The sequence below is a fragment of the Protopterus annectens genome, chromosome 7.part0, assembly GCF_019279795.1.
Source record: "Protopterus annectens isolate FY-2018-M chromosome 7.part0, PAN1.0, whole genome shotgun sequence".
Classification (NCBI taxonomy): Eukaryota; Metazoa; Chordata; order Ceratodontiformes; family Protopteridae; genus Protopterus; species Protopterus annectens.
The window spans coordinates 94,539,675-94,567,243 of record NC_056739.1 but is presented as its reverse complement, the minus strand read 5'-3'; positions in this window follow the sequence as shown (position 1 = coordinate 94,567,243).

Below are 27,569 nucleotides of genomic sequence, written 5' to 3'. Positions count from 1 at the left end.
AGAAACTCTTTCGTCAAATTAAATAGCCAACTAAGAGGGCTAAGTCAAGCAAAGCCATCTTTGAAATTAAGATAGCCTCGTAGGTGAAAGATAACCATAATGCCTTCTACAGTTATGTCAGAAACTTTAAGGGCAACACACACCAAATTGCTGAACTGGTGGTTGATGGTGCCACGTTCTCCAAGCCTGGTGATACAGTAGACTTGTTAGTGGACAAATTCAGTTCCAACTATACCCCCCTCTCACCTCCAACCGGCCCCTCAAAAATACCCTCAGACATATCCCCTCCAGCTATAACTAGGAAGCATGTACTGGTGGCACTCACTAAAGCTAAGAACATGGCCTCAGTAGGCCCAGGATGTCTCCTGAATAATCTAAAATATGACTTATCAGGACCTCTGGCGTCATTCTTTAACTACAGTCTTAAAATAGGCTTTGTGCCATGTGAATGGAGGATTGAAACAGTCATCTCCCCTGGTAAGAGGGGACCTTCAACAGATCCTGGAAACTACAGACCCATTAGTCTGACTAGTTTTATTTGCAAAGCCATGGAAATAATTATCATGGAACTTGTCATAAAGTAGATAGGAGAGCTCCAGTCACTGTATCTGGTGGACTTCTTTGAAAAGGTCATTAAAGAAATGCATGAGGGGAAAATGGTGCATCCTATCTATCTAGATCTGACTAAAGCATTTGATACAATACTCCATTCGAGCATTGTCAACAAACTTATGGAACTAGCTATAAACCCCTTTTTTAACATGCTGGATAGCTAGTTGGCTCACTGATAGGACCTAGAAGGTTAGAATCACTAAGACCACCCCCCACAAAGAGGCCAGTCACCAGTGGAGTCCTCCAGGTCTATATGCTGGGCCTACTCCTTTTTGGCATCTACTTCTCGAATGTTAAAGCCAATGTCATAAGCTTTTGTCAAACCAAGATTGCACATGATTGGAAACATTGAATCCCCACAAGATGAGAACACCTTTCAGGAAGGTCTAATACAGACAAATGGTTGATGCCAAAAGCCAAGGCTTTAAACTCAATACCAAGGAATGCATTATAGTACCTTTTGGGAAGTCTACCACTCCAGGTAACTACTTCATCAATAAACCACCCTTTAAACTTGATTTATTAGTCAAGGATCTGGGAACTCATGTAGATAGTAGCCTAGCCTTCGAACAACATATGTCTGAGGTAGTAAGAAAATCATTTTATGTTGCTCATTTTATGTTGCTCAGCTTATCTAGGTCCAAAGAGGTCATCATACTATTGTACTACAGCCCTCATCAGACCCATTATAGAGTAGAATGCCCCCTTCTCTATGTCCCTGACCAAATACATGCAGAAACTGTAATGTCCACAAAGGTTCCTTACAAGAAGTACACAGGGAGTAAACACAGTGTCCTCTGCTGATCATCTCAAAGCCCTGTCTCTCATACCGACTTCTGAGTGGTAATCTTTGCTTGGCATACAAGGCATCCATGGACCTTTTTTTGAGGAATCTTTTGCATATACACAAAACACACTGCTGTGGCTGTGTTCCCACCTTTGGGTCAAATCCAATGGCTTGACCATGCTCAGCTCCACCTCCCATCTTGGCCTTATCAACTCCAGCTGTGTCTGAGCCAAGGAGACCTTGGTGCCATGGCATCGAGGCTGCCATTTCCATGTCAAGTTCGACAATCCCACGTTCGGGTTTGTCCCTGCCACTTGGAGCATCAGCCTTTGACAACCTGGCTACAATCTCGATGCTGGGGTGAAGTGTAGCTCACAGGATTCAGGCACATTTCAGCTTTCTTCAGATCCTGGGACTGTCAGCTCTGGGAGGCCAGCTTTAATCTCTGCCTCTGATGTCATGAAGCTGATGCTCTCCATTCAGAAAATGGGTCTGTCTTCTTCAGCTGGTGTTACATCCCCATTCTCACTGTGCCTGTGACTAATCAGCAGCCTACTCCTGGACAGCCCATGCCAGTTGGTCTCTGACCTGTTCCACTGGTGGAGCTTCCTGCCCCTTTCCCCTCTCCTCTAACTTCACCTGAATGGGAGGTCTCAGGCAAGAGGGGGTTCAAGAGGAAGTACCTTGACTCCCCCTAAGGAGTATCTCACTGAGGATGCTAAACTTGAAGAAGTAGAGGGATCCCCTAATTCACATTAGGATGATGCTTCCTTTGGCAATCTCTTAGTGCTTCCTTTCTAGCATGGGGGCTGGACCACCAAAGCCCCCTCTTCAGAGGAGTCAGTATTTTTCAAGGCCTTTGGTGTGGGCCCATCCACAGCCTAGGGGCTCTCCTTCTGGAGGCGCTCATAGACCTAGTGTCTTGGAGGGTATGGAAGGAGCCAGATGTGGTGGAGCCTACTCCTAAGTAGCCTGACAGAATTCTTGCTCCTCCCAAGGACTGACACATTGGTGTAAAGGCCCAGCCATGGATGCAATCATGGCTGCAACAGAGAAAGAAATCTCTGAGTAGAGATCCTCGGCCCATTCCCTGAATAGAGAATCTCTGTCTTTGGACCATCTTGGGAAGGGATCTTATACCTCAGTGGCATTCACTCTGAGGGTAATCAACTACTTATCCCACTTGACAAGTTTTCAACATAATCTTGTGGCTGAAGTGTCATGGAACATTAAGATGCAGCAGTCTTCAAAGGTTCAGAAGACCCTGGAGACTCAGCTGTCTACTCTTCACTCGCGTAAGATGGGAAGACATTGTCTTCCATAGGATTGCATTTTGATGCCCCTCAGCAAATCTTCCTGAGCAATCAGAAGGGATGCAGACGTCTCTTTTTTAGAAAAATCACAGAAACCTTCCCAGAACTCTCCTTCTGAGGGTTCTGCCCATGGCTGGGGGAGGGTTCCATAATGGGCACTGCCAAAGGGGCAGGACTAGTCTGCAAAATCAGAGCTTCCACTGAGCCTTCTCTGGTGGGCCCTTTCAGCACTTCTGAAGGGTTGCCCAACTGTCCTGCTCTGAAGGCAGTCAGGGCGTCACTTGGCTCTTCACACAGATTCTTGGAAGGCCATCACCTTGAACATGTGGCTGTAAAGAGTCATATCAAGAGGTTATACCACTCCCCTTTTAAAAATTCCAAAGCTCATTCTCAAATGTCTCCCAGACATTTCACCCTGCCAGAGACTGCAGGCAGCAGTGCATATTCAGAAGTTGCTGGCAAATTAAATCAACCAAGAGGTCCTACCAGAACAATGAGGATTCAAAGTCTACAAAAGCCCCTTTTTGTAACAAAGAAGAACAAAGACCTCAGGACAATTTTGGATTTAAGTAAATTGAATCCCTTTATGAAGCATACCAAATTTTGGATGGTCACGGTGCAGTCCATTCTATCTGTGCTGAGGGAGGATGATTTATGTGCTCTATAGACCTCAAGCATTCCTACCATTATATCAAGATAGATAGGGGCTCCAGGAAGTTTCTGCGCTTTCAATTGGAGGCCAGTTATTACCAGTTTAGATCCCTGCCATTCAGTACCCCCCCATGTGTTCACCAAATGCATGATAGTAGTTGCATCCTGGCTTTGGCTGCAGAAATCTCAGGTCTTTCCATACCTGGACGATTGGCTCCTCACTGCTCCAACAACAGCATCTCTAGTCATGGCCAGGAATACCTTACTCCAGTTGTTCAACCATTTAAGGATAACTGTCAGTAATGTAAAGTCGAGTCTACAACCTGTTCAGATATTAGAATTCATAGGTTGCCAGTTGGATACTGTCAAACAAGCTGCCAAGCTCCCAAGCTGCAGAGTGATCATACTTCCATCCCAGGCAGTACCCGTTCTTGCCCTTGGAAAGCCTCCAGCTCATGTGATCTTGAAGCTCTTGGGCCACATGGCAGCTTCAATAGGGTTGGTCCCTTTAGCAACGTATCATATGAGAGCTGTGCATTGGACTATCATAGCACAGTGGTCCTGCTTGGCCCATCCAATGTACCTTCTCATCAAGTTGACAAAGATGTGCTTTGACCAAATTCAGTGGTGGTTACAGTTACCCTTAGTGACCAGTGGGAGACTCTTCTGTATTCCCCATACTGTGGTCACGGTCACCACAGACGCCTCCCTTCTTGAATGGGGGTTGCATTTTGAAGGGAGGACAGCTCAAGTCAAGTGTCCTTGTCTTCTGCAGAGGCCAACATTCACATCAGTATCCTGGAGATGAGGGCTGTCCTGCTTGCATTGCAGGCCTTTTAGGATGTCCTCTCCAGTGGTGTAATTTCAAATCGGATGAACAATATGTCTGTTGTCTGGTATCTGAACAAGCAGGGGGGAACATGTTCTTATCCTCTTTGTCAAGAGGCCATGAGGGTTTGGCAGTGGACAATTTCATCTCAATGGTCTCTGATTGCAAAGCATATCCTGGGGCGGTCGAACATTCTGTCCAACAGACTGAGCAAGAATAATCTTCTTCTTCTTCTTCCTCCTTATGAGTGTCTTTGAATCCTGGAGTTGCAGCTTGGATCTATTGACACTGGGGCACTCTGTGTTGTGGCCTCTTTGCTTTCCCTTCCAACACCAAATGCAACAGCTATTATGCCTTAGTCTCTCTTCATGGCAGTCACCAAGAGACACTCTTCTGTATGCCCAGCCCCAGGGTCTCTTGTATGCTTATCCTCCATTTCCTTGGATTGTCAAGTTTCTTCAGAAGGCAGAGTGACAATGATCCTTATAACTTACTTCTGGCCTTGTTAGGTGTGGTTCTCCTTTCTTTGGCCTCCTCTGTAATACCCTCCTTGGGTTATTGATCCCACTCTGGATCTCATTTTGCATCCAATGGGTCTGGATCCTCCCAATCTGTAGTCCCTCAAGTTAACCGCATGGTTTCTCCAGTTCTGTTGATGGCCAGGAATCCCTAGCTGTCTGATAGTGTTGTGCATATTTTGTCCTCATTCCAAAAACTATCCACTAGGATGGTATATTCCAGCAAATGGAAATATTTTTGTGATGTGGGCAGAATCTCGAGGATTTGATACTTTTACATAGGTATTTTTATACCTCAAGTAGATTCCAAAGAATTTTTCCTCAGGTGGATAACAAATGTTGGAGGTATGACGGGCAGGAAAGATGTGGCTGGGAACATATTTTTTGGGAGTGTAGTGAGCTGGCAGACTTTAGGGATTCCCTTTGGAGTGCTTTGTCGGAGATGCTGGGTGAGTGAATTGAATTGACTGGGGAGATGATTTTTTGAGCTATGATACAAAATTGGAATTGCTGAGACATAGTAAAGCCTTGCTGAGTCCAATTATGGAGGCTGCCAAAAAATTACTAGAAAATGGAAATCAAAGTCTAGACCAACTTTATTAGAAGTAGTGAATATAGTAACAGAGATAAAACAACTGGAATTGGAGTCTTTAGAAAAGGGAAGGAGCAAACTATATAGGAAAAATGAGAATTGTGAGAACAATATATGCAGAGAAGGAACAAGGTTTAAGAGGCATGATTTGAATGAGACATATGATGCTTAACTGACAATGACTGGATAGATTATAAGTGACTGGATAGATTATAAGTGATGTATAATGTTTGCAACTACAGTTGTTTCAATTGTGTCTGTGATGTATAATGTTTGCAACTAAAGTGGTGTCAATGCTGTTTTTCAGTTATATAAATGGAAGATTGTCTATTTCATATGTGATAATTTAATAAAGATGGTTATTGGAAAAACAGGAACTGGAAGAGGGATCCTTAGAAAAGGGAGGAAGCCAATTATATAGAAGTAAATAAAAATTGTGGGAACAATACATGTATAATAATGTTCAGGAGGAAGACGAATGAGGTTTAAGGGAAGGCAGAAGTTCAGCAGTTTGCTGTAATGTTGGATTGAGGATAACAGCAAAGAAAGTACATGTAATGTATATTGCATTTAAATAGGAAAAGGTTAAAATGGTTTGTTTTCTTTTCTGCTAATGTGTGTTTGCCTATGTCTTGATTGATAATTTAACAGAGGTGTTTAAAAAAGACAACTGGGAGACCATTTGTAAATAATGTCTTTAGCTAGATTTTTGAAAATCTGTATTACAAAATTACATTTTAACACATGACATGGGTATATACACAGTAAAAGAAAATAAAGCAAACCATAATACAATTTCCTTTGTCATTTCCATGCACTATAGATGTATGTTTTCTTTTTAATAATTTCCATTCACTTCAGTTTTGCATACATTTGTCAAATCCCACCTCCCTTAAATTTCACTCCTCCTGAACATTATTCTGCCTGTATTGTTGTTCCAACGAATTCTGTTTATTTCTATGTAATATGCTGCTTCCCTTTTTTTAAATATCCCACATCCAGTTCTTTTATCTCCTTTACATTATTCAGTACTTCGGTCACAACTGGTTTAGACTTTGATTTCCATTTTTTTAGTACTTGCTGTTTTGCCATCCAGTAGCATTACATTTAGAAAGGTTTTACTGTGTCTGCTATTTAGGTAATGTATTCCATCTCAAAAGGAACATTTTCTTAGTTGCAATCATGTGCTCCCCTAAAATTTCTGATAAAATGAGATATTTAAAATCTTCCAACTTAGTATATTCCCAAAAAGCTTGCTCCCAATTACCTCCTTCATTTCCATCACACCTCTAGCATTTAAATTAACCATGAACACCATTCTAACTCAAAATCTTAAACTTTCTGGACTTTGTTGCATACTTGGGAATTGTACAGATGCTTCCCATTGTTCCTTTGTATATCACCTTTCCCTTATCTCTTCCCAATCTTTTCTAACCTCCTCTGATTCTTATAGTTATCATGAAATAGTTTATATGCTGTATGAATTATCCCCTTTTTAATAACGAGTTCTGTTCTAGCCTCAACTAAAAACCCTACCAGTGCTTGTCTTGCATTTAGCAATTCTCTGTCCCTTTCTCTTTTTCTTTACTCTTGTTATCAATCCCTGGTTGAGAATGCAGTAGCTAACACCTGCAGTCTAAACTTCTGCTGGCCTCATTCCTCTTAAATACCTTGCCGTTTGTTTCCAAAACCACAGTTCCTTACAAATTTTCTCCTCTTACCTACTTTCTGTACCCATACTTGTTATCACCCCTGCTGTTAAAATCCAAATTTTTACAAAAAACGAAATGGAAAAAATATAAAAACATAAACTAAATAGTGAATACATAACCAGCCATGTACAGGAATTGAGCAGGTCATTAGGAAAAAATCCAGTGCAGTCACACATCAGCAGTAGTCTCACAGTACCTGTAGCTAAATAAGAACCCTATAAACTCCAGTGCAGTCACACACCAGTCTTGACATTGTCAGGAAGTAAAGTGAACTTGAACAGGAAGTGCTGAATCCACTGTACATGTTTTGTATGTTGAAGACAATGACAATAGAGATTGATCTATGTCTACCTTTTGTTTAATGTCTCCATATTTTAGTTTTTTTAATGATGTGACACGATTGGACTCCATTCTTAAACCAGAGCATAATGAATGTTCGTAAATGAGTTTTGCTTCACTCTTTGATGTTTGCCAGTAGTGCTTTTTTTCATCACTAGCAGTGTACTCAGAATTGCTGTCTTCTTTTGTTCGTATGGGGGTTGCCACTGGGGTGATCAAAGAGTCACACTGTGGCAAGACAGCAGGAGTAAATGAAATCCAATCAGAAATGCCGAATGTGCTCTTCAGGGATGGATGTTATAGTTGAAATGCTGTTTTACTATTGTGCAGAAGACAAGGACAGTATCTATGGACTGGTAAACTGGAGTGTTCCCCATTTTTTAGAGGATAACAGGAGACTGGATTCCACATACAGACTGCAGAACGATCATGTTCCTCAGCCTCCCATCTCCATTTGAAAGTCTACTTTAGCTTGATGGAAAGGAAACTTCATCCTACAGTCAATTTTGTGACTCAGGAATAATGTGGCTTCTGACCTAGCCATGAAATAGTGAAACAGTGTTCGTCCATGAGGAGATATCAGATGGGTCATGGGAGTTTTCCAGTACTGTCTGTATGTTTTATGGACCTGGAATAGCATGTGATGCTGTAATAATGAATATCTTGAAAGAGGTGTTACATTTGTATGGGGTTCAATTACCTGATCAGGTGCTGCATGCACTTCTTTGGTAAAAAGTCAAATACTTTCACAGTGGATACAGAGCAAATTAATTCATGGTGGAGGCAGGATTCCGCAAAAGATGTGTTTTGTCTCCACTCTGATCTATAATTTTTATGAACAGGATAGAAAGATGGAAGATAAAGTCTGGGAGCATTCAATTTGGGGAGATCAGGGTTGGATCTTTGTTGTGTTTAGGTGAGACTGTCATGTTAGCGTTAAGTGAATGTCATGTCAAGTGTGCCCTGGAATGTTTCATTACTGAATGTGAAGTGAATGAGATGAAAATTAGAACCTCCAAATCAAAGGTTGTGTTTCTATCCTAGAAAAGAGGACACTACTGTCAGCATGTGAGGGGGAAGCAGGTATGTCAGGGGAGGAGTTTAAATATGTTGGAATCTTTTGCATGGGTGAAGGAAGATGGGATCAAAAGATTGACCAGTGGATGTATACAGTTGTGGCAGTGCTGAAGGCTTTGTACTGTCCTGTGTTGGTGCATATGGAACTGAATCAGAATGTGAAGCTCTCATCTTATGGTTCTATCTCTGCAGCAATTATTGTCTATGATCATGAGCTTCGGTTAGTAACTAGAAGGATGAGATCACAGAAATAAGTGAAAGAAATGAGATTTCTTTAGAGAGCAGTTAGGTTCACTCTCTATGAAAGAGTGAAAAGCATGGGTATTTCCTACCAAGATGATGCTGGAATGAATCCACTGTCCCTTTGGAGTGAGGAGTCAACTGAAGTGGCAGGAGCAGCTCAGGACAGTTCCCATGTAAGCTATATGAGGCTGAGCTCAGTAGGATGAAGCCAAGGCACACTGGAAGGATTATATCATTCAGCCTGCTTTTGACTAGGGATATCACTGAATGAACTGGAGATTGTTGCTAGGACTGTGAAGTCTGGTTTGCCCTTCTCACCTTGATGCTGCCTCAACCTTCCCCAAGACAAGAGTTTTAGAAAATGGATGGTTGACTGAATGGATGGATCAAAGTGAATGGTAGCAAAGAAAAGTAGGATTCAGCAGTTCAAACCAAGATCATAGCTTGTCAAAACTTGTTAAAAGAAGGACACAATCAAGCATCCTTACATAGGAATCATAGCACTGGGATGCTCAGCTTATGGCCAGTACTCTGAAAAAAGCCCAGTAGAGCATGGATAGTGAACACGTGATATATGTATGAGATATCTTACTGAATACCTCAGAAGCACATAATACGCAATACATACACAAAGTGTCCAAGCACTGAGAATATTTCAGTCAGAGTGATATTCATTATCTGCACTCTGTGCAGTACATCAGTTAAAAAGGAAGATTAGACATAGAAAAAGCAGTCTACAGAGGAGGTATGTGGGGCAGAGTTCCAAGTATCAGGAAAGGCTGTGCATTTGGAGGGTGTTTCAGGCCCCATAAAACACAGCATCCAATATTTACAATGGAATAGTGAAAAGACCTTCATTAACATGTTGAACAGCAGGAATGCAACTATTATTGGTACTTACCAATCATCTGTAAGCATTACAATGAGGTGTATATGAACCTATGAACCTATATGGAACAGAATCCCAGTCCATGTGAGGCAGAGCCCCTCACTGACTCTGTTCAAGAGAAATCTTGACAAGTGGATGGGAGATCGTAGGTTTACCTCGGGAATCATCTCTGTATCACTGCTGGACAGAGGCACAGCAAACTAATGGGTATAGTATTCTCATCCTAAGGGGTGGTGAAAGCCACACATACTCTGGCTAGGCTTATAAATGCCCTAGGGCAGATAGCCTAGTATGAACCTATGAACCTATGAACCTAAAACGGCTGTGACAATTGAATCTGTTCAAAACACATATAGCCGATGCCGAGTCACTATGATGCATGCCACAGTGACATCAGAATCCGTACAAGAAACATACAGGTAATAGTGATTTGCTACATTGCATGCAACAATGATCAGAATGTGTACTTGAAACATATAGCTTATGGCGAGTTGCCAGGGTGCATACTGTGATGTCCCCACACTGGGCCAGTAATCAAGGAGCCTGAATCTTCACCACTGACACTGGAGAGGGATGTTCACTTGGAATACAAATGGATACACTCAGTATTTCCAGATGCAGACCCCTCTGCATCAAGCACAGTGTCTCTTAAGAGCACCCAGGGAACATGCTCAGTCTGTGGGCTGGTTCCTCTCTATATCTGTCCTGACCTCCAGTAAGACTCCCCACTGGCACAGTTGTAAGTTAGATCCTTAGCTGAGTGTCCAAGCCAAGTTCTCCAGCACCCTCTCTGTGAAACCAGTGCTTTATGTCCCTGCTCTAAGTAGCTGACACACACACACACACTCTTTGAGATTTAATTTTCACACACACACACACACACACACACACACACACACACACACACACACACACACACACACACACACACACACACACAAGGGCCTTACAGAAACAGATGCTTGGTGCCAGAGCCATGGGCTCAAGCTTAATGCCAACAAATGTATAGTTATCCCCTTTGGGAAAAAAACATGTACCCATGAATTGCCACATAGGTGGCAGTACACTAAACACCAAAAGTGTGATGAGAGACTTAGGGACACAGGTGGACAGTGGTATCACCCTCAATAAGCACATCGCCACAACAGTCAGGAAATACTTCTATGTGGCACACCTCATTACTAAGGGCTTTTCATCCAGAAAAAAGGAAGTGATTGTCCCACTGTACTCATCCCTCATTAGACCCATTATAGAGTATAACACCCCATTTGGTATGTACCTCACAAGTCATCTGCAACAGCTGGAAAGGCCGCAGAAATACCTCACTAAAAGAATCACAGGCCTAAAGCAGATGCCATATGCTGACCATCTAAAAAACTCCAGCTATACTCTGTGGCATATCGTCTACTCAGAGACGATCTCTGCTTAACATACAAGGCCATGTCAAATCCTGAGCTGTTGGACATGCTACACTTAAAGATATCCCAATCCCTCAGAGCCACATGCTCCAGGGATCTAAACCTTGTCATCACAATGAACAAAACATACTGGAGGGATAGGTTCCTGACCCACAGACTCCCCATACTCTGGAATAGACTGCCCATACATGTCAAGCAGAGTGGCTCCTTGGCCCTCTTCAAAAAGAACCTTGAAGATTGAATGAGAGATAGGAAATTCACCCCGGGGATCATTTCAGTCGCCCTGCTAGACAGGGGTCCAGGGAAGTAAATATTGTGGGAATAAATATCCAGGGAATTGTTATGGCTAGGCTTGTATAAGCCCTAGGGCTGATAGCCTAGTATCAACCTATGAACCTATGAACACACACACACACACACACACACACACACACACACACACACACACACACACACACACACACACACACACCTGGGAAAGGCTGACACAGATTACCTGCTCTACCAACTTTGCCCAGACTTTAAAGGTAGATTAACTGCCACCGGTCACTTACTATAAGGCTCTTAAAAAGGATATTGAATTATACTGTGTACAATTAATATTAATACAAATGGTAATGTTGACCAAACAACCTGGATTCAGGAGAGGCCACAGTTATCACCAAATAAATATGTGCAGGTACAATCAAAACTTAAATATTTTTTCTAAAAGGACCAGCCACAATGAAAGGTTTAAATATATTTAATAATAAAAACTAAAAGAACCCAAAAATACTAAATATCTATTTACAGTAAACCCCAGGGTTTCCGTCAGAGGAAGTATTAAAAATAACACTGATGGAAAGTTTCACACAGTTATAGAAATACAGTGTTAAGCTAGTCTCACTATCTATTCCTGATTGACTAAAAGAATTACTGTTCCTACTTATTGAATAGAGTGAGGCAAGATGGGTGAGTGGTCCTTGTTGTCAGATCAAAGACAAAATATAGATTGAATTTGCTACTGAGACTTCAGCCTTCTCTTATATTAAAACATTATTTCTGTGCAGAATGGCATCACATACATCTGGTCATCTGACTCTGTTTTCCGTATTATCCCCCATCACTAGAAGCTACCAGAGTTTAGAACCTTTGTGCTACAATACACACAGACAGAGCATTGCTCAGATGTGGTGCAGCTGCTGGAAGTCATAAAACCATAAAGCCATTCCACTCTTCCTGCAGGAGCTACAACCTATTCTGTAGCACAGACATTGCATGTCTGGCTCCATTCAAAACTGTGGGATAACATATTTATGCTTAACACATGAAGTAATTTAATTTCAAGAATATTTTTCAACGTCAGGTGGATTAACCTCTTCCCTTCTGGTCTAGGCTGTTACAATGTATACATTTAATTCAGTTATAATAATACATCTACATCTCTTTTCCTTCCACCAGGGCACACTGTTGATATATTTTAACACAAGCAAACATCACAAATACATTTTCAGCACAAGCATCTGCACAAATCAGTTTGATATACAAATGATGTATAATTATTTACACAATTCCAGCTAGCTGTGCAGGCATATGCTGCAAATCCACTGCCCTATTTCTTCTGGCATGGTTGGCAGTACCTCCTATCTTCACATATACCATAGTGACATTAGAATATATACAAGAAACTTACAATTGATGCTGAATTGCCTTGGTGTACGCAACTGTGACATCAGAATTTGTACAAGAAGCATTCTTTAGATTCTGAGCAGCTATGGTGTGTGCAAACGTGACACTAGAATATATACAAGAAACACTGCTGGTGGTGAATTACCATGGTGCATGCCACAGTGACATTGAATGTATACAATGGGGGTTAGCATAATGGGCAAGATGTTTACTTCACTGACACAAAATACATGGTGTGGTTATCACCTTTGGTCACAATTTTAATAATGTCTGTGGCACAGTAACCGAGAGAAACATTAGGGATGCAAGGATGGTCTTATAAAGGCCCCAATGGTCATTGGTCTAATATACACCTATAAACAAGAAGCATATAGCTGATGGTAGGTTGCCATGGTGCATTCAACAAGGACATTAAAATGTGTACAAGAAACATACAGCTGATGGTGAATTGCCATTGTGCATGCCACAGTTTCATCAGGAAGTGTACAAGAAACAAAATGCTGATGGTGAGTTGCATATCACACTGATATTGGAATCTGTGAAACCAGAAAATGTGCAGATGAAAGCTGACTCATCAGTGACAAACTGTATACAGTACAGACAAATCAAACTGTATTTCTTATCCCTGGGGACCATCTCAAATCAGTAAATGAACTGCATACAGTTCCATCTGGTACAGCACAAGGCTGCATGCTATAAAAAGAAACAAACTCCACAAACAAATAGGAGGTTGCCTGCAGTAAGACCGTAGAGCTGTAATTGCAGCCTACCTGTTGCATGTATGTCTATGTGGTCAGTAGTGCTAAAACTTTCATCAGCAGAATGGCCTGGAGTAGCATAGCACAAATGTCTTCCTCTGGAAAGTGAATGCCCCAGTGTACCTGCACCTTGTACGAACATATATAGAGGAACCCTCATTTGTGCAAAGGATGGTACAAATTCATGGCATAGCCAAGCTACAGCTGCTGCTACATATACATCCATGACACACAGACAAGCCTTCCATGGATGGGGCAGAAGGCCAGCTATATAGTAACCCTCTTGCACCCAGATTAGCATATGGGCCTCTGTAATACTTGTGGTACTCAGTATCTGTGCCATGAATCCCATATGCTCACTTTGTAATATACCCATGTTTGTCCATGGTGTATTGTGCTGCTAGTGTTGCCATATAATTCAGCCTCTGATCCGCTCAGCCTCTGTGCTGCTTCTTGTGCCCAGGAAGAATGTGGTTATCTGATTAAGTGCAACAAGTACTAATTTTTAAGTAATAGTCCAATATGTAGGTAAAAATTTCACCACAAAATGACACTGATAGAAGGTATCCACAAAAAAGCACAATTTTGGGAAAACACTCAAGTTTAATAAGTTCCCACAAGTACAAAATTACAAAGGGCTCACACAAATGCCATTCAAACATAAAATAGATTTAGTATGGGCCTGCAAACCTATTGTTAGTGGCACCTTGTAGCTGCAGAGTTAGAAGTTCCTTCTTTCTTCATTCTTCTATGTTATCACTACACTCTATATGTTTTTTTTTTTCAACTTCCCCACCTTTGATTATTTATAAATTGGAAATGTTTTAATTCTTTGAGAATACTTCCCTTTTATGCAACTTGGCAATCACTGTTCCACATGAGGAATCATTGACAGAATGTGCTCCATTTATGCTTGGGGCATGATTCTAACTTTTATAGGCTTTTAATATTTTTCTGTGGATATGTAACAATGGAGTTAGTAAACTAAGTAAAACAGGTGTGGGAGGGGAGTAAAGTGGCTTTGGTCTCCCTGCATTTTTACCCACTGATAGAAGATTCAACCAATTTGTTTAGTCTGGTTGAAGTTTTGACTACTTTGGTAATGATGGGTGTGATGCCCGAACACTGATCCAGTATTTAAGGAGCCTCAATCCTCACCACTGGCAACAGTGGAGGATGTACACACTGGGAGGATGACAAGTACAGACACAGTAAAATGCAATTTCCCTTAAGAACATACAGAGGTCATGGTTTACCTTCAAAATGTTGAATGCTAAATGGTTGAAAATGAATTGGTCGAATGCACTATATTGAATGATCAAAATGTTGAAATAAAATTAGTCTAAACTCACGTCGAAATTATCGAATTTGCCCATTTCTGCACTGAAGTTGGTATATTTAAGTAGGGGGGGGTGCAGTGGGGCATAGCCCCCCCTGAAAAATAGTAGAGGTGATCTCATTGCTTTTTCAATTAAATGATTTTAGACATTTTGATCATTCAATGTTTTGGGTTTAGATGTTATTTTTCAACCAAATGAACATTAGACATTATGGCATTCGACATTTTGAAGGTAAACCAAGATCACAGTCAGTCTGGGGCTGGTTGCTCCGTCTTTCTCCACATCCCCAAAAAGACTCCCCACTGGCAATGCTATAGGGTTGAGATCTCAGCTGAGTGACCAAACCAAGATCTCCAGTACCCTCTCTGTCCAACTAGTGCTTCGTGTCCGTGCCCAAGTAGCTGACACAAACACATTCTTTGAGATTTGATTTATATATATATATATATATATATATATATATATATATATATATATATATATATATATACACACACACACACACACACACACACACACACACACACACACACACACACTCCTGGGAAATACTGGCACAGATTTACTATCTATGCCCACTTCTGCCCATACTGTAAGGTGGTTCCAACTGCGACCAGACACTCTTTATCAGCTACTTTAAGGCCTTTAAGGCAAAGGGTGTCCATTCTTACTGTGTAATGTTACTATTAATACAAATGGTAGTTTGACCAAGAGACAAGGCTATTAGGGGTGGCCCACAGTGTCACCAAATAGATATGCAAATACCCTAAGAGCTTAAATATGTCTCACAGATATCAGCCACAATAGAGATTTAAATATATTTAATAATAAATAATGAAAGAACAAGACAATACTCAGTAAGTAATCAGTTACATCAGAGTTCAAAATCACAGGAAATATTTAAAACGACATTGCAGGACAGTCTCAAATAAATAAATACACATCTAAGCTATACTTTACTATATTCCTGTCTGAATCTAAAATAGTTACTATGACCTACAAACTTACAGAACAACAAGTAGGCAGAAATGATGAGTGGATGTTCTTGTTAGGTCAAAGACAAATTACAAAATGCCCCCCCCCCTCTCTCAAAGAGTTCTTAAATTAATATCAAATATTACTGCTGGGTTATTTTGGATGACATCACTTTTTTCCACTTGATTTTAGTTCCCAAGCTAGACCCCCATTGTCAGAAACTATCAACATTTTAGCATCTCCCTGTGAAAAATACATATCTCTCAGATCTTTGCAACTGCTGGAAGACATAAAACAATAAAACACTTACAAAACAATGCAGAAGGCACCCTAGTTCTAGACATCCTGTCACCTTGCTGCATTGAAACTATTTTCTTGAAATGTTGTATGTTAATCCTCTATGTTCTATTTCCCACTGTTAAAACGTATACATTTACACATGTGCAATAGTTTATATACATTTCTGCTCTAATCCAGCAGGGCATGCTGTGGTCACACATCCAGGCACAGCACTGTACAAACCCTGTTCAACACATTTTTCTTTTCCAGCAGTTTAATATGCACATAACATACAGTTCTAATACATTTGTAAGACAAGCATATGAATCATGTTGATATTCATAAATTACATATGAGTATTTACAAAATTCCAGATAGCTGTGCTGGCAGTATCTCCTTCTGTCACACTTCTATATAAATCATATTATTGTTGTATCTTTCAGCTTTTCCCGGTTAGGGGTCGCCACAGCAGAACTGCGGTCCACTAATGACTGGCAGTAGATTTTTTTACGTGCCGAGTTGCCAGCCCTGACGCACAACCTTCAATGAAGTTACACCCATTTACGCATGTCTCCATGCAGAAGACGCTCTAGCTGAGAATCGAACTGAACAGCGTCTTACTGTGAGGCGACAATGCTACCGCAGCACCACCACCGCAGTTCTATATATATCATATTAATATTCACAAATGACATATAATTATTTACAAAATTCCAGCTAGCTGGGCTGGCAACATTTCCCTTTGTCACAATGAGATACAGTGGAACCCTCTCTCACAAACTCATTTACCCACTGTACATAACCAACCAGATTGTTTCTTTGTTATATCCGAGATCAGAACATGAATTTGGAGTCAGGACTCACTTGCTGTAGGCATGGTTTCTTGATTACTGTATGTTAGGGTGAAAAATGCTGGTTCAGAAAGTATACTTTTCTGTTTAGTCTTTAAAACCATTTTCAGAAGGCAACTGCTTTTATAGCAGTGTGACACTTTGTGTTGTTTTCTTGGCTATGACAATTCACTAACACATTTAGACTCTTTTAAACAATGCCAGCCCACTGACAGAAATTGTATTTATCATCAGTGACCCTGGTTCAGCAACAACAGATTCAGCCTGTTATAGAATTCTGTTGGATTGGGTTATTATTTATTTATTTATTGACATTTGTTAACCGGGTTAGTCCAGCTGGGTCAGAAACCCATTTTTAGTGGAGACCCAATGAGAAAAGCTCCAGTTATATTTAATATACATGTTAACAGAGAATACAAGATAAATGTAGTTACATTCAATGTTTCTTTTACATAGAAAAACAAGTTTCAGTTAGTTACATTCATTTAACATTTTGCAGGAAAAAAAAGATTCCCATTTAGACTACAGCACGAGACAGTTGTGTAGTAATGGTAAAACAAGGTCCAGTTACATCTAGAAATCTGCTAGCCATATCTAATGATAAAGCAAAAAGAGGGGTAAGATAAATGTATAATAGGATGAGCAGAGAAAGGATAAGAGTAGGGAGTAGGATAGTATACAAGCCGAAGTCATTGTATATGTAACAATCTTTAATGATGAAGAAAACCATGTGATTAGAAAGTGTATTAGTTTTATACTTTAAGAGATTTGGTAGGCTGTTATTTCCAGTCTAGGTAGAATGGGTGGAGTTATGTACTCTGAAAGTGGGGGTTAGGTGAGGTTATGGCAGGGACAAGTTTTGGAGTTGAGCAGATGATGTTTGAGTTCTTTTTTAAAGTGAGATGGGTGTATAATGGTACGTAGGTCTAAGGGAAGTTTGTTCCAGGACTGGGCAACTGAGCATTTGTATAGTAATTTTCCCACATTTTTCTTTGGTGGATAGACTGCCAGTAGTTGTTGGTTTGAAGTGCGCAGGGACCGAAATGTTGAGTAGGTGAATACAAGGGTAGAGAGAGCTGGACAGGAAGATGGTCTGTATAATATAGAGTGTACAGTTTGGAATTGTGATATTAACAGTAGCTGTGGGAATTCAAGCCACTGCAGGGAGTTTAGGGCAAGGCAGTGATGTGAGGTGTAGTGAGAGTTGGTAATGAATTTAGCAATGTTATGATATGTTTGTTGGAGTTTAGTCAAGGTAGTGTCCTGGATATAGGTTAGTATTGGGGCAGCATAAAGAAGTGAGGGTAAGAGGAATGCCTGAGCTAGGGAGTTTAGCATTTGGGGTAAGATTTTCTTTTTTACGATAAAGCAATCCTAGTTTCTGTTTTTTTTTCTATACATTGAAGTAGGTGTAGGTTAAATATGAGATCATCATGTATTATGACACCTAAGAGTTTAGTTTGAGGTTCAGGCTGAATGATTGTGTTGTTGGAGGAAGTGATAGTAAAAGTGGATTTATGATGGGAAAGAGAGCCGGGGAGAAAGAGCAAGAGCTTAGTCTTTTTGGGGTTGAGGATGAGTTATCTGACAACCATTTTTCGGTGATAAGAAAGGAGTGTTGACTGAGGCGATGTAGTTCTGAGATATTGTTTGAGATGGAGATGAGTGTTGAGCCGTCCGCATATTGGATGAGGGAATACTTTTTGCAAGATGTGTAGAGCTCATTTGTGAAGACATTAATAGTAGGGGACCCAAAATGGAGTCTTGTGGGACTGCAGTAGGGACTGAAATATAGGGAGAGCGGGAAGATAGCCATCTGACAGATTGTTGTCTACAAGATAGGTAGCTGGAGAACCAGTAAGGGTGTTAGCAGATAGATTAAGGTTTACAGGTTTGGTTAGGATGGAGTGAGAGATCGTGTCAAAGGCTTTGGAAAGGTCAAGGAAGAGACAGGATACGAATAGATTGTTGTCACGAGCCTCTGCTATGGTCTGTGTGAAAGATAGGAGGGCAGTAGATGTACTATGGTTAGGGCGGAAACCATGTTGTGTGGGAGTGAGAAGGTTTTGCTGGAGGAGGTATTTGAGAAGTTGTGAGTGAATACATTTTTCTAGTATCTTAGAGAGGGGTGATAGGATGGCAATAGGATGACAGTTAGATGGGTCAGTAGAGTTACCACCTTTATGGAGGGGGATAGTGAAGAAAGATTTTCAAATAGATGGAACTGTAGCTTCCTGGAGGGATCTGTTGATAAGAATAGATACAGGATAGATTATAGAGTCAGCAGCAAGTTTGAGGAAAGATGGGGGGAGATTATCTGAGGAGGGGGAGCAGGGTTTAAGTTTAAAAAAGTGATTTAATGTAGGAGGTGGAGACAGGTTGAAAGGAGAAGAGATTTTTGTTAAGAGGGTCGGGTGGGGCTGGTGGAGTAGTTGTGTTTGAGTTGGAGTGAGTGAGGTTTTGGACTGTTTTGATAAAGTGCTTGTTAAGGAGAGTAGTGGTTTCCTGTGGTGATTTGTTTAGGTAAGGAGAGGGATTTGAAGGGCAACCAGGAGAGAGGATATTGTTGAGGGTAGCTCAGAATTTATGGGGGTTGGTTTTGTTGTCTAGTTGAGCAGAGCCTATAGTAGGACTTTTTGTCCTTATTAGTTAGTTTCTTGACTAGATTCCGCAGTTCTCTATATTTTTGTAATAGGGGAGATTCCTTTGTTTTATGCCAGGCTTTCCAGGTGATGTCTCTTTTATGCATTAGGGATCTAGTGTCTTTAGAGAGCCACTAAGTGGCTAGTACCTGTTTTTCCTTTCCATGCGGAAAGTTAAGGAGGCCAAATTACCTGTAGAGACTTGGGCTGAGAAAAGGGGTATCATGATTGAGACACTTTTACCACAGGCTGCTTAACCTGCTGCTGTTAGACACTAATATCACACTGGAAGAGAATGTCATCACAGGAGTGGGGTTCCATCTGTTAACAGTAAGTAGGATGAGATTATGAAGCCTGGAGTTAGGGATTGTAGTGCTGGAGGTTAGGTTGGGATGTGCAAAAGAAGAAATACAAACAGCTTGAATACAAACTTTTCTGAAGTAAAACTTACAGTAAGTAACACAAATTGTGCCAACTTGTCTCTGGAAATTTGTATTTGGCATCACCTTTGTTGCTAATTACACTGAATTTACTGTAATTAAAATATAGTGGTTTTAATACATGATATTCTGGTATAATAAATTCAGAACCTGTGGTCCTCAATTCATTAATAATCTTCACTTAAATATGTACTGATTGTAGTTAGTTGGTTAGTTAGTTTTTGTTGTTGCTGTTTTATTTATTAATTTATCTAGGTAAGTAGACTGACCACAATAGGATCTTTCATATCAATGGTGTGGAATATTACAGGTTAGAAAAATAATATTAAAAGATCGGAGGCCAGATTCATAAAGGTTACCACAAAGTGTATACTATGTGTATGTACACTTTCTGAATTCAAGAACAGGCCAGCCCTACCACAATTCTTGTATTGTCTTTTCACTCAGAAAGTTTATATTAAGTGTACACATAGTGTACACTTTGTGGTAACCTTTATGAATCCAGCCTATAATATGAAAACATATATGTAGGATAAAATATACAATACAGTACAATCAGGAAAATTGTAATACAGTCCCACTGTTTTAAAATAATTTATTGGGACAGCAGCATTCATCATTCCAATAACCATCTGTTATTCTGGATGCAAGGTCAATCAAGCCACCATGTAGTTATAGTAACGGGCTTCATCACGTCAGCAAAAACTCAGAAATCAAAGATGGTTACTGCTTCATAAATGGGAAATTCGACAAATTAGCCTAAACATTGGTAAGTTGTTTATAAGTGCCTTCAGGAAGGTCAATGAATCATGTCTGTTATCCACTTTGTATTTGTGACAGGCTTATGGGTGATCTAACAATCTCATTACAAATATCTTTATAATGAAGTTCAGTCAGTATCTCAAGGAGTGTGCGAAACTGAGGCAAAAGAGCTTTATCTGTGATGCTAGTCAAAATCACACTGTGTTCTATGCTTAACTTTTAAAATTACTAATGAGCAGTGATTACTGATGAATGGAATTTAATAGAGACATACAATCTGCGTATCAGGGAATATAAACATTTTTCATAGTCCAGTTTAAGTTAAATGTGAGGATGAGACATACCAGACATTTACACAAAGATGCAGTGTTGTGTTACCATGGCAACATGATGACTAATATTGTACTATGAAAGATGTCCAAAACAGCAAATGAGTCATTAATATACAAAGTTCAGAGTTTGAAAACTGCTTTTATTTCTTGTTAGCTATCATCACTGCTTTACTGCAGGGTTTTGGATATTGCAAAATATTCTTAATGAGCTGATTTTTATGTCAAGGAATAGGGTCGTCTCACTGTGGAAGGAACAGAAATACAGTATTTTATATGCCTAAGTGTCAGCTGCACAACTTGATTGGTGGCAGTGTCATGTTGCAAGACCAAGGGTCATTTATGACATGCTTAGTGACCCAGAGACATCTGCTGTGGGGTGGTAGATTAACTAGTATAATCATTGCTGGTCATGGGCAATTGGGCAAAAAATAAATAAATAAATAAATAAAAGAAAGAACAAGAAAACTTTTGAGACTCCTCACCTAGACCTATAGCTGCTCATACTTTGCTGCTGTATAGGATGGCATACCCATAACCCTCATAGGGAAGCAACAGTTCATAAATAACTGTTGCTACCTTAAGAGATAAATTCCATCTTAAATCACTCTGACAGAGCTCTTTTATTTTTTGTACACTTTAACACCAACAATTTGCAGCCTTTTTGCTGTTATAGGTTCATAGGTGTTTACTAGGGTAGCGACCACAAGGGCCTTTTTAAGCCTAGCATGCATCTCCAATCTCTGGCAAGTTCTGGTTATAGTAAACACTACTTTAAAAGTGCTTAAAATTTTTGCAAATAACAGGACTGTTGCACAAATCATGCTTTTTCATATGTACAACAGGGTACACATCCCTCACTGGATAGTATGCCCATGGGTTGAACACAAGTTCACTGACACTGATCAGCAGATAACAGCATCATCAGTCCCTCATTGGATAGTATGTCCATGGGTTGAACACGGGTTCACTGATACTGATCGGCAGATAACAGCATCATCAATAAACATCATCTCTATTATTAGAAGTCACATTTGTTGGTGAGCATTGCTGTATTCGATATTTCACCTTCCCAGTAAATAGGTAAATGTTTGGAATTCTGAGATTCGTTAATGAGAGACCTGCTATAGTGAGAATGAGTATGTGAAAATGTGGGCTTACTGTACTTATTTTATTTCATTTTACGTATGTTTGTTTACTGGGGTAGCAAACTCATCAGAAATAACAAACTACAGGTACAGCCAGGGTGAATACTGTCACAGAAGTGCAGATAATTATAAGTGTATAATACAAAAATCTCAAAATAGGGTAAAAAAATTCTCGAGAGTAAAACTAGCCAAATTTGTGACTTAATTGTTTTATAACCACATAAGTGCAGTGCTCCAAGTGTTACCTTTTTTCAATCATAACCCAGACGGTCTTCAAAATATGGGAGTTTAGTCAGAACACTGGGAGAAAGTCCAAATGACCTTTAGAGATTACAGTTGAATTTCTGGATTCACTAATGAAAGCGCACCAAAGATCTATACTTGAATTTTCTCTGTAACAAAACATACTTAGAACTATGCGTATATGCTATCTGAATCATGGCAACACAGATCTCAAGAATATATGAGAAGATCACAAAAATGTAATTAGATATATGTATGAAACAGATTACACAGGTGAATGCAAAATAAGAAATAATGAAAAAAATAATGTGGTTATATCAAATTTAAAAGGGAGAGAAGGAAAGAAACTGTTTTAGCAGTGAGTACATGAGGTATGATATTATCACACACAAGGATATTATATACAGGAATATACTTAGAAGCTGGTGTTATAATGTATCTTTTTGACAGCAGAAGGAGTACAAGTCAAAAATATGCCTAGCTAGTTGACCCTTTAAACATATTCAACATTTTCCTCCTCCCTCTATCCTTATCTTCCTACTCATCATTTCTCTATACCTTCTGTGCCCTCGTGAATATCCCCATGGATTTCCTCTTCACCACCCACTCCAGTCAATTTCGAGTACATACTCCTTTCCATGATAAAGTGTTTTTTTTCAGAACCAAGGGATAGCTCATTCCTAGAATCTGCTACCTATTCTTCACCTTCCCACCTTGGTCTTCCTCTCCCTCAGTTCAGGACAACAATTACACACTGCCCCTCCTGCCCACCCTGTTCAGGCAACAAGTACACATCTCCCTGACATGACTTTGTGCATCACCGGCTCCATCTTTTCTGCTCTCTAGTAGAAATATCTATAGCATCTCTACTCTCTGGTGAAATCTCTTCCCTCCATACCTATTATAGGACAAGTAATCAATGGAGCTATAAGCAAGAATAGTTCCATCAGTAACATCACACCATCAAATATTAACAACTAAAGAAAACATCTGCTTTCAAACCAAGGGCAGCATTCATCTGTAGTCAGTACCCCTGCATCCCTCTCCATCTCTCTTGCTCTTTCTGTATATGCATGTGTATATATATATATATATATATATATATATATATATATATATATATATATGCATATATATATATGTGTGTGTGTGTGTGTGTGTGTGTGTATATATATATATATATATATATATATATATATATATATATATATATATATATACATACATACATATTTGTGTGTATGTGCGAATGTGTGAGATACAAGACATCAGCTGTGTTAACTTTTTTCAGTTCAGAAAGTTGCTGCTTTGACAGGTTGAAGGTAACCTATATATTTTTGTATATATATATATATATAGATGGCTGCTGTGTTCAAGACTGCAAAACGGTGAGGAACATAGAAAATTCTGAATGCATACTGTTAATCAGTAACATTCCAATGGCCTGCAGTTACTCAATGAACGTACTCAATGACCAAATGTTTATGATAATTATGCTGTCAATGAACAGGTACATCAATCAAAAGGGATGAACTTCTGTCTTATAGACCTTTCCTCTAGACTAAATCCAGCAGTCTAATATTCCTCTCCTTGCCTTGTGTGGCCACCACAACTTTACACAGCACTTAAGTTGTAGCCTGACCACTGTTTGGTACAGTGAACACATTACCTCTTTGCTCATGGAGAATATCCCTGTAAGGATGTAATGCAGCATTATGTTGGCTGTTGCCCTCATTCTGATTTTTGTTCATAAAGACTACAAAACTGTATTGTGAAACAGCTGCTCAGTGGAGCCTAATTTTCAGATTTGTTCCTGTGCAGTATGCTGAGCAGGGGGTGAAACAGTTGCTCTGCGGAGCCTACTGTGTAGATTTATACCTGTGCATTATGCTGAGCAGGTGGTAAGAAGAATGATGCAGCTGTGGGGTGAGATGACAAAGAGCAGCGACAGCAATACAGATAACACTGTAAGGGTTACACGGTGTCTACCTCTGTACTACATGTCCACCATCATAATGGTTACGCAATGTGTACCTCTGTAGTACAAGTCCACTCATACCTTTCAACTTCTCAGCACAAAAAAATCTAGACAAAGACAAAAATAATGGGGGGACAAAGGACAAAAATAGTGACAAATTTTAAATACTGCTCTTATAAACTTAGAAAGTTGCCAGAATAAAAGGTTTTGTTTTACTGTGCATTTTTTGAAAGATATGAAGTCTAAAAATCAAATGTCTTTCATTATTTAGTGAATTCAGTCCTTACTGATTTGCTTGAGAACCCCAAATTTTACAAGGAACAGACCAAAAATATGAGGCAGAAATCAGGATAGTTGAGAGGTATGGGTCCATTGTCAATGTGTACCTCTGTACTACATGTCCACCATCGCTGCCAGAAGTACTTAAATAAAATAGAAAGTAAAAGTTAAATGATGGATAATGGATGGGGGCAAAAACTGGGAGGAGGAGGAGTAAGGTAACACATGGTATAGCCAGCAGAGTGCCACGGCACTTCAAACAACCATGCAGCATGCACATTATAAATATGTCAGTATAACAGCAATGACACCGTGTCGTAAAGGAGGTATACAAGAGCAAATCATTACAAATTAAATTAATTTATTAGGAACCTTAAGCCTAAATTCTGTGCATAAGTGGCATTCTTGTACTGTGTCATTAATTGCCTGCTGTTGCCTTTTCCTCAGATTCCACTATTAATTATATGATGTAATAGTCATTGCTTTTTTCAGTTTCCCTAATCACGTGGAATAAACAGGTTGGATATATTGTTTAACTGATCATACATTGCATGATAAATTTTATACTCTGTATTATCATGCCTTGTTTTATGTAATCCACTATGTGTTGTCACTGTATCCATGTCGTATAGCATATTTTGCCATCACTTTATACCAAGTTACTTGCTCCTGTCTCAGGACATAGATAAAAAGGGACTGCTGTAGTAGGTCAGTTATGTTCTTAACTAGTAACAAAAAAGTAATAAATAAAGAAAAAGAGCTACCTATCCAACCAAAGCACAAGACCACATGCAGAGAAGCAAGGCACTTCACACAAAGTGATGCCTAGATATGTCACAAAAGGGAGAGCAAGCAGCTCAACAGTGACATGAAAACCAGCAGAAACACAAGGTAATGCGGACTAAGTGTCAAGCATAGTCACAACGTGGAACAGGACGAGCATGTATTAAGGATGTGTAATGATCAATGCATATCTCAATGATACAGCATTTGATCTCTACTGTACACAATGCAGCAGAAACAGATGTCTAAACAGAAGGGGTCTATATTAAAAAGGTGAACGCTTACTTACTCGAATGCCTAAACATCAACCTGTCTTCATCGAACTGCAAAAACATCAATCATCCAGAAGAGCGAAAGCGGAAATGTCGAATCGTCATGGTTGGCCTTCTGCAGTACAGCTCCGTAAGGTAAGTGTGCGATAGTTACGGACGTTAGGGTTAGGGTGCATGTTAAGGTAAGTGCATAGATGGTAATGTATGTTAGATTTAGTGCAGAGTTTTGTTAAGTGTATGTGTGTGGATTATTTATTTTGTTTAGGTTTAGCCTTTTAAGGTAAGTGTGCGATAGTTACGGACCTTAGGGTTAGGGTGCAGGTTAAGTTAAGTGCATACATGGTGGTATATGTAAGATTTAGTGTAGGGTTAGAAGTAGGGTGTAGTTTAGGGTTAGAAGTAGGGTTTTGGTTAGTGTATGTATGTGGTTTATTTAGTTTGTTTGTGTAGGTAGTATGTAGTGAGCAGTGGGACAAGTATGACAGTTCGACTTTTTAAATTTCGCGGTTTAGGGCGTTCGGTGTTTATGCAGTTCAATGACGACGGGTCGACGTTTAGGTATTCGATGAAGTAAGCGTTCAACTTTATAATATAGACCCAACAAATGTATATCACAGAACTATAATCCATAAAGCACCCTGCAAAGTGATAGCATACAGTACAATACCATAGTACAGACTCATGTCTACACTGCAGCTGTTCCCAAAGTCTGCACCTGTGGTAACAGCAGAATACGTTTAAGAAGTGTAGTATGTGGGCACATGGGTCATGTAACAGGGTCAGTCTTGGGACCTGACAGTAAAACCACAAAGAAACAACATTGTCTGTCTCATGTATCATGCATTCTTAAAGCTTAATGTCTGTGCTGATATCAAACCAACAATAACCTCTTTCAACCTGAGTCTGTAAGACCTAGCAGTAACACAGAGCAAACTGTAGGCAGACACAGGGTAATGCAAACCTGTTTAATCTAAGGGAAACAAATACAGTCCTACAGAGCACACACCAAATAAGATGATCAATGTGGTGAAAATGAAAATGTAACAAATAATAACCAAAGTCACCTCTAAAAGACTCCACTCAGAAAAAGAAATTTAGTTTATTTAACACTTTCGTCCAACTTACGACTTCTTCAGAATGAATAATGCTACCATTTCATACCTTTTTACATAAAACAGTCACTCAATCAACAGTAATTCAATTACACAATAAACTAATTATGAATTTGAACAATCAAAACTGTCAATCAAAATTAAAAAAAAAAAATTAAAAATACCTTATTCAGTTATTTAAAAAACATTTAATTTTAATAGTTTTGTTAATCTCAGGATATTTATCAGCTTGCAGCCTCAGCTGCCACAATGTTTCTCTACATTCAAGTTGTTTTTTTTGTAATTACCACCCCACAGTCAATAGGTACATGTTCTAATACTGTGAAGTAAAATTTCTTAAAGGAACCATACATCTGCCCATGTCTTGACAAGGCATTATTATTGTCTTTGATCTTAATGGCAAGCAAATGTTCTTTAACCTTCTAAATAGTTTCCATATAGTCATGTCAACATAAAATGCCTCCCAATAAAAGCATACTGCAATAAATGCAATCCCCATGGAATTACAATCATAATATTTATTTATTCTTATTGATTTCTTGACATGCTTCAGAAAATTATTGGGACTCTCTAAAATAAAATTACAGACAGTACAAAACCCACACTTAACCACACCCCTCTCACTATTAGTACTAATTGAAACTCTTTTAGTATTATCAGTCTTTAACACATGTTTAATAGCCCTAGGCTTTTTATAAATAAAACTAGGGGCTGTCCCAATAACTTCTGC